We start from the raw sequence: 10010 nt of genomic DNA, 5'->3' as shown, positions 1-10010 counted from the left end.
TCTGCAACAAAATCTCTTGGAAGTATTGCATAAACACACTGTCTTCATCTCCTCACCTCCCATCTACTTACTCCTCAACTCACTCCAGTCTGGCTTTTGTCCCCTCCGCTCCATCTAAATGGGTCTCACTGTGATCCTCAGTGACCTCTTCATTGCTGATCAAATGGACACTTCCCAATCTTTAATCACCTTGACCTTTCAACTGCATGTTATACATCTGACCATTCTCTCTAGGTGGAAATATTCTCTTCCCTTGATTTCCAAAACTCAGACCTGCTTTGGTATTCATCACAACTGAGGCTTTCCAGGCTCTTTCTCTTTCTCCTCCGTCAGCTCACCTGCCTCTGCCTAACCATCACGTGTTTCTGTGAACTCAGTGCAATGGAGCCCACATCTCCATTGTAGGTCCCTTCTCCCCTCTGTTGACATTTTCTCCTTGGAGGATCTCGTCCACTCCCTTGGTTTCATCCACAAACTATGAGCTCTAAATTTATATCCCAACTCCAGTTCTCACCTCTGAGCTCCAAGCTTGATATTCCTACTGACAGAAATTCTAAACCCAACACGGTCAAAATTAATCCATGACTGTAGTCCCTAATCCTTAAGCTTCTCTTACATTCCTATACTGTTCCTCATCACAGTGGATGGCAACAGTGATCATTTAGTTGCTCAAGCTAAATACTCAGAAAATCAAGCCTTGAAACTGACCTGTCCTCACTCACCCATATCTAATCAGTCATCATGCTTTTTTTCTTTACTACTCCTAAACACCTTTCAAAACCATCAACTTCTCTGTCTCTTCTGTCATATCGCCTACCCAAATGGCCATTGTCTACTGCCTGGACTCCCACACTCTACTCTTCCATCCTGAGTCTAACCCATTCTAATAGAATTTAAACTGCAGCCAGAGAAATCTTTCTAAAAATAATGAACTGATCATGTCACTGTCCAGCTCAAAACTACCCTCTTTGCTCTTAGCATAGAGACTAAAACCCTGAAGACGGCTCTTGCCCACATTGCGAGCTCCATCTTGTGACACTCTCTTCCTCCCTGTGTGTGTCTCAGCCTCATGACCTCCCTTCAGTTCCAGGAACGTACTGTGAGCCTTCGCACATCACAGACTTAGCACTATTACCGCCTCAGCTTCAAGGATTCTCTCACTTCTCATCTCTATACTTAGACTAGCTAATTGCACTACTTTAAGAAAAAGACCTGGGCCCTCCAGAATAGGTCCAATTTTCCTGTTATATGTTCTCTTTACTTACCACTTACAAAACCGCAAATAATGTCTTTCTCCCTCATTAAGATGGAAGCTACGTGAAGTACAGGTTTGGGATCTTACTCATTCATCCTTATATCCCTCCACCTGGCATTGGGCCTTGAATAGAGTACATGCTCAATTACTACATTCTGAAGTATGAATGAATGAATGCTTCCGAACCTCTGGATTTACTGTCTGTGTGCCCTCCAAGCCTTCCCCAACTGGCAAGTGTTTACCCACTCCTCAAGTCTTTGCTTACACATGGCTCCTTTTCATGCCTTCTTTCGGCATCAAAGCGTCTATTCTGATATGTTCTAGGACACCCTTTCCTGTATTTTAATATCACTGTCATGTTTTCCTTGCTCCTACTGCCTCTGACCATGGTACCCTTTCCTCTTCTTTGTGAGTCCACCCTCCTTATCCCTCAAGGGCACTGTCTCCAAGCAGCCTTCCTGAGCAGGAGGGAGAATCTCTCTAGAGCATTCACCTGTACCTTCTCCTAGTCCATGATTCCTTTGTGTCTTATCTTTCCCACTCAGTTTTTGAATCACATCTTCTCTCCCTCCTCACCTTTATTGCATGCTTCCCTGTCTCTCCCCTTCAATTCCTGTATCTTGTTTTAGCTCCTCTATTCAGATATTCTATCCTGTTCATGCCTCCTGCTTGGTTAATGTGTCCTGTCTGACCTCTCCCGGTACTCAAGGAAAGTCCAGATTTTAGACTGCTTAGTCCGTTTTACTTGTTTAAAGAAATATAGTTGTATTTATTCAAGTTTACTTCTGAACTGTCCCATCTACAAAATGTATTTAAGAAAAAAAAAACATTTTGTAATTTTTTCTCTTACTTTCAACACCTTCAAAACACATAGTGACCTTTACAGAAACGCAGAATATCCACCAAAAACCAGCACAGGAATACTAAAACATTTACTTCCATTTCCCCTACACAAGTGCTTCTTACTTCTTTATAATTACACCTCTCCTTGATATCCTGCCACTCCAAAATGTAATATATTCTCTTCTTACCTCTACTTCCAATTCTGTAGAAGATACCAACTGTCAACATGGACAGCAGCAATTTATTGGTACTTCTTTGCTAAAATAAAGGGAATTTAGCACCATACCTAAGACTTGACCAGAAAAAAAGATCTTAAAACTATGTCTTGTTGTCTTACTGGGTTTCAGAAGGAGAAATAATTTTAAAAGATTTAAGTTAAATTTGTCCACTGATTTATTTTTATTAAAGTTCATCAATACAGGGGACATTAGATTCTCAAATATTAATTGTTTCCCGAGTAGTAGGGAAGGCACATGACTTCTCACACCTAAGAGGTGAAATATCAGATACCAACTCGAGGAGAAAGTAAGAATGAGCCAGACAACCACATACCAACTCCCAGGAACCAGGAAGGCCCTAAAGTATAAAATAGAATAACTAGAAAGAGCTGAATGATTCTGTCTCCCCATTATTTTCTCACGTAGACCTGCTCCTCAGGGAATCTATGTGCCTCTGAGTTAATTATAACACCTAGGAGACGCTTCTCTATTCTATTCAAGTGAAAGGTGTAGACAGCTAGAGGGGGCAGGGGATGAGTGAGCAAAGCTGCTGCCTGTGAGTAGGGACAGATTACTAATATGCTACCAAGACAGAATCTCTGAAGAACATTTTCAAGGTTCCACCTATATCTTGTAGCAAGAAAACGTAAGTCTCTACATATCTCTGTCTTTTTGGCAGCATGTACTTCACACAGTTCTATGTGTCATGGGGTAGTCTGTGGCATTTCTGGTTTTCTGTGTGCTGGCTTCTGGTGGGCAAGCATTATGGCGCATCCAACAACAGGACACCATAACACCACATGCTGCCTTCATAAAAGGCAGTTTTTACAAAATGTGAGTCATTTAGTGGGAGGTCTCTCATTTATTATTCTGTTAGCTCTTTACTTCTGGCATAGCTTTTACCGTGTCAGTAACATCATTAGATAAACACAGAGCCTCTGAGTTGGAAGGGGCTCTGGAGGCTGTACAGCTAGGAGCTGGGTGATGGCTGCTGAGGCTGCCCTGCCTGAGCTGAGTCTTTGCTCTATCACACACATCAGCTCTATGATCCAGGGCAATTTATGCAACCAGACTGTGGCCTGATTCCTTTTCAGTATTCAGCAATACTAACATTTTCTACTCTTTAGGTTTGCATGAGGATAAAACGAAGTAGTATAAATCAAATACTTAGAATATACACAAGGCTCTTGATAGGTACTCAAAATACAGACCTATTTTTCCTTCACTCACCTCCCCACAATTTTCCTTGCTTAGAATGCTTCTCATTCAGAGGTCTGCAGAGGTCGTTGTTCTGCATTATTCAAGTCTCGGTTCAAAGAAGACTATCCTGTTTGCCAACTCAAATGTGGCCCCCTGACTACAATAATTACTACCTCATGACTTTAACTTTTTACTTCCCATAGCACATCATATAGAATAAGCAATATATCTTTAACTTTTTTTCCTGGGAATTCATTGTCTCCACCACCCCCTTCCATCAAAATGTCAAGTCCAAGAGGGCAGGGATTTCTTTTCTTAAAATCTTGTATGTCTTCCCGATAAATACAAATTAAATGAATGAGTACCACTATATGTACTATATACTTGTATATAGAGAAAATCACCCCCGGAAAGTAGTTTGAGGTAGTTGAGCATATAGACATCACTGACCTTGCCATGATCAAGATTTTCACAAAAATCACAATCTCAAGCATCCCATCCAGTCTCTGCACCAATAACCAAGGCATATAAGGAGAGACAGATAATCTGAACAGGCCTACATCTATTAAAGAAACTAATCAATAATTAATAAGCTTCCAAAAAAGAAAGCATCAGGTCCAGAGAATTTTGTTGGTGAATTCTACCAAACATTTAAGGAGAAATAACATCAATTCTCCACAATGTCTTCAAGAAAAAAAGCACAGGGAAAATTTTTTAACTTACTCTGTGAGGCCAGAATGACCCTAATATCAAAACCAGATAAAGACATTACAACAAAAGAAAACTGCAGACTAACGTCTCTTATGAACATAAAAGCAAAGTTCCCTAATAAGACACTAGCAAATCCAATGCAACCATATATATAAAGTAGTGACACGTCAACCAAGCAGGGTTTCTAATACCTCCTCTTCTTCTAGCTTGCCTGCTCTAGATATTCCATGCCTGCAATTCTTTCACATCATCAAGACCTCCTATCCATTGGTCACTACTTTTTCATTGTTCTGATATGTCCTCTCGTTTTCTTCCTTGTCCAAGCTTAAATCTCATGGCCCAATATTATAATAACTCACTTGAAAGATTCTTAACTCCTCTGGCCCTGGCCCTATATTTCTCTTGCTGGACAAAGTCTCACCTGGGTTCAACGTGGCTTTTCTATGGCCACATCCATGCAACTGAACTTGCAGGAGAAAAACAGATCTGTTAAACTGGTCTAACTTTAACTGTCTGACTTGAACTCAATACTTCCAGCCAAGCCTCTCGCTCTCCAAAAGGAACACTTCACACCTCCTCTTGGTACACCTGCTATGTCTCCTGCCCTCACTCTCAGCCAATGACTTCACCTCATACTTCACTGAGAAAACAGAACCAAATAGGAACTCCCTCAACTTCCCAATGTCAACTCTATCAACTAACTTGCAACTTGCCCTCACTCTGTCTTCTTTCCTAATATATGCAGTGTCCATGCTCAGAGTCTAAATCTGCCTCTTGGCCTCTGGACTCCAGTCCCTCCTGTCTTGTCTCCCACAGTAATCCCCTCCTTCTCTTGGGTCATCAATTTGTCTTAACTCTCCAGAATCCTTCTCACAAATACAAATATGCTTAGCCTCTCTCCCTCTTTTAACAAATCTTCCCTTGACCCCATGTCTGCCTCCAGACACTACTTCATTTATTAGCTACCCTTCCCAACAATCCTTATTTTTTCCTCTGACATTTATTATGAAACAAAACACTTGCCCCCTAGCTGTTGAATCACCCCCAGGCTTTATTCTCAAATGGCCCAGTTTTGAAGAACAGAGACTACTATGTCCCTTTCAGAATCTATATTCCTGACCATCAAAACCAATGGGCATAGTAAGATGGTTGTTTTAAGCCATTATGTCTGGGGAATATGTTATGTTGGCAACACTAAATGGGACATGGCCCAAGCCATGGCCAAGCCAAGTGTGGTCTTGGCCAGTTTGGAGGAGTCATGACAGTGGCTGACACACAGTGGACATTTAATAAGTATGTATAGACTAGAAAAGTGAGTGAGTGATTATAACCACACTGGAATGAGAATTCTGCAGAATGTAATAAGCAACTGACTTAAAATGAATGTGCAACTTCTTTTCAAAAGTGACGACCCACTGGCGTCCCTAAGAAATTTTTAAAAGAAAAACAACAACCTGACTTGCCACATCCCGAGGGATTTTACTGAGTTTGTGATGCTATGCTGGGCGCCGCAGAAGGTAAGCAACAACATCTCCAAACTAGGTTCCAGCTATACTTTTTCAACTAAATTTATCTAATAAAGTCATTAACAACAGGGACACCTGGGTGCTTGCTGGTTAAGTGTCTGGCTCTTGATCTCAACTCTCGATGTCATGAGATCCAGCCCCACGGTGGGCTCCGCACTGAGCATGGAGCCTACTTTTAAAAAAGTTTAAGAGCATAACAACAAAAATAATCTTGTTCACCAAAATTTTCTAACCACTGTCTCTTTGTAGCCCTTACTACCATTTTGACAGCCAGTGTATATTCAGGAGTAGGGTCAGCATACCCTTGTGACCGTACCTGTAATTACAAAATGTCTGTTTCATCAGCCCCTCGTGACACTGTTCTAAGCATTTTACATATATGATACATATGTACACACACGTATATGTATGTATATATATATGTCCATTTATATATATGAAGTGATTATCTGTAATCTTCAATAGTAATAATCTATAATACATCCATTCCTTATAAAAGCTTTTTATACTAAAGATTATTTATATAGCCTAACTTAATTCATTCAACTCGATAAGGTAAAGGGAACATCAGGTTTTTACTGAATTTATGTTTTTAGTAGATAAAGAAGTGCAAGATCACTAAAGCCTATAATATTTCCAAATCTGCAAGGATAATGGGCGGAAACGCTAGAGAGAAGCTTTTACCCAGACTGCATAAATACAGCATCCAAATCATAAAGAACCGCACAAATACAAGAAGGCTCCACGCTGCTTCCCTAAAGGTCCTATCCAGGCAGTCCCTAGAGAAGCAGAAGTAAGGGAAACGCCCCTCCCTCATTCAGCACTGCTGCTCTCTGTCCTTGTCCAAGCTCTGCAAGGTTCTCTGACCCACTCCTGGTGGTCTGTGCCAGTCTCCACCAGAACATGTATGCTCTTGTTGGTGAACACGAAAGCTCTTTTAGAGCTTTCAAGATCTGGACGATCAGTCAGGCTCTGCAACTGGTCAAAGCTCTGAGTTCCAGGTGTGGTCCTCACTAGCTACTGCTGTGTGACTTAGCCTGTGTTTCTTGGTCTTATCCATAGTGCTTTCTTTTATCTGTCAGTTCTAAAAATACTGCATGTGTTTGATAATATTCTCTCTCTAATTTAGATATCAGGTTCCAAAAGAAGTAAAAATAAATGAGTTGTGAAAATCTTAACATAGAGTATAATCAGACCTTTCCTCTTTCAGACTTAGAGTCCAGCCTTTTGCATAAATCACTAAGCTTCCGAGAGTCATTTCCACAGAGATGGAAAAAAATAATGTCTGCCCATTCCACAGTATTGTATCAAAAGAAGCAAAAAAGTATAAAAGATTCAATCTGTCAATATGTTAAAGAGAAAATTCTAAGTCCATAGGATGCATACAGAAAGTGATCACATTAATCAGTAATTTAAGCTGGCAGATGATAGTAAAAAATACCATATCAGGACTTCGGGACACATTTAGAGTCAACAGATTTCCCGTCATATTCATCAACAGCTGTGTAGGTGGTGAAGCCACCAAAACCCAACTGGTAAGCATCATGGGCACAGGTGATGCCCACTCATGTTCTCCACCCACAATAGTTCTGTGGATACCACAGCCTTCCTCCCACCTTAAGTAAAAGTACGTAGTACCCACCTCATTAGAGCTACAGCTAGTCATGGGGATGTGCCCATGAACTAGAAATGCATGTCTGGGTCTCCTTCCATTATGCAGTGGAAACATGCATGGAGCATCACACAGCATCCTGGGGTCCCCTCAGTGAACACAAATGAGCTGGAGATATCCATGGCAAGTCCTTTAGCAAAACAAGTGTTTGTATCTGTTCTAAATCCCTTCCGACTCCCCCACTGGTCACCACCACTGCCTACCCTGACAACACGCTTTCTCCAGCATGTTTAGCTTTTCAGACTTTAGAAGACTCTACTGCCAGTGTTTGTAAAATCTGGACCTTGACAAGGAATTTTCTGCCTTAATATCCATCACTTGCTGCTTCCACTCATAGTGTCAGATCTAAAATTCATCCCAGCTCCGTAATGGCTTCGAGTGCTAACACATCAATTAGTCCTGACTCCTTGAGTCTGGCTCGTACTGTCAGACCCAATTTACAAGCAGGACAGTAAGTGGGAACCTGGCTTTGGATTCTGTAGTGAATGATGTAACAGTAAAGCCGGCGAAACAGCCTTAGAGGCCCTGAGTCCACATCCCCTATCAAATGCCTATAAAGAACCCTAGATTATCCTCTGTCAAATTATTTATAGGTGACAAGAAATATTTCTAATTATATCCATTCACAGCCACAGTCAGTGAATATTGTGCAAAGAGATTGCCAAAAAAGGTTTTGCCAAGTAGGTTCCAGCTAGGACAGCTGAGGTGGCTGCTGTGCTTGCACAACGGTCTCTATAAAAGGGGAGCCCACATGCCTCGTCCTGTCCTTCCTCAAAACTCTTCAAGGTATGTATACCTGATGAACTCTTAGCCAGCTCTACATTCCTGCTGCTAATGATCTTTCAGCTTAAGGGAAAGGCCTCTATTTTCCATATTTTAATTTTTCTTTCCATCATTCCTAAGGATGATATGGTACATGATATATTTAACTAGGATTTTGCAACTAAATGGGAAAAAGAAGAATCTGCATTCTTGTCTTTTCTCTTTCTGCAGTAGTTGTCTGCTTCAGGCCTGCCACCTTCCTCACCTGGTAACACAAGAGGTAAGAGGGATTTATTACTACTTTCTAAAGAAGAAAGGGATCTTTACTGCTAAGTCTTAAAAAACGATCATCTTATTTCCTGGGCTAGTAACGGGAATAGGGTAATACAAGGAGGAGCTGTTCTTTAAAAATGGCTTCTCGTGAAATATTGACTTTTCAGACCATTTAACCACACAAAATTTAACGACTCATCTCTTCCATGTGTTGTTAGCACTTCAAAAATACAGCAATTACAATGTAATATTGAGTGTGAGCTGCTAGTCCAGCCTGACCACTGAAGATGCATTACAGAGACCATCTGATAAAATCAACAACATGTTGACTGGGCAGTCAACATAATCCAGGCTTTCCAAGGACTCTGGCTATCTGAGGGAAGCCAGGTGGCCTTCCAGATCTTGCAGTGGAATCAACACTGAACCTGGATTTGGAAGAGCAGGGTTCACGTCCCAGCCCCACCACTTACAATTCTGTGACGCTGAATGACCCTTCACCTTTCTGGCCCTTAGTTTTCTTACCGGTGAAATGAGGAGGCTGCATTCTAAGTGATGGGTAAGGTCCCTGCAGCTCTTGCATCTACAACCTCAGACCGACGCTTCTGACTACTCCTCCATACAATCAAAACTTTCAACAGACCTCCTCCCCATCTCCATATGTTGGGACTTATATTTTAAGTAGTCTGTTAAAAATACAAATAATGATGAAAACCTGCTACACTTTTGATAAATTCCTAATTGGTTTATTTTTAATAAGAAGCTATAGTGATTTAGACTTCCTAACAGAAAACATACTGTTCGCTTGCTCAAACTTGAAGCAAGTAGATTCGGGAACCCCTGCAACAACCCTGAGAATCCCTGGGGGCTTGTGACCCACAGCTGGGGAAGCCAATGATCTCAGATAAGGAGGGAAGAAGGGCATCCTTTCTGTGTTTGGTGAATGCACTCTATTACAATAATCTCTCCACAGTAGTGTGTTTTTAATGCAAAATGACCTTGTGTAAAAACACAGAAACAAAAAATAACATTAACAGGATAAGATTTTTCTTTTGAAGAAAAAACCCTAAGGTTAAATATTCAATATCTGTCCCCAGGAAGTATTTCTAAATTGCACTGTATCATCAAGAGGTTTTCATAGGTATGAATTAGTTTGATTTTAGAGACAGAATATGTAGCAAATTCCATATCTAACAATCGAGAGGAAGTTTAATGCAATCCAGCCCCCTTCCCTCCACAGAAGTCAGTTTCTGTCACTGGTCATTCGTCCTGTCCTTGCCATCAGAGAAATTCTCTGCCATCTCGTAATTCATGTGTCAGTGGGAAAAAAAATGTTAAAGTTCACTTTGGCTTGAAATTTTATACTGGCTACTAACTTTGGAAGAGATATTTACAGAACTGGTACTTTTATAAAAAAGGAGGAAGAAAGAGAGAGAGAGAGAGAGAGATCTGAAATCATACAAACTAGGTAAAAACAACCGTTATCCTGAAATCCAACTAAAAACAAATTATTATAAACTAAAAATATATAAACACTATGATATGTTAGGTTT

This window comes from Mustela erminea, chromosome 18, assembly GCF_009829155.1.
Source record: "Mustela erminea isolate mMusErm1 chromosome 18, mMusErm1.Pri, whole genome shotgun sequence".
NCBI lineage: Eukaryota > Metazoa > Chordata > Mammalia > Carnivora > Mustelidae > Mustela > Mustela erminea.
This window is presented reverse-complemented; position numbering follows the sequence as displayed.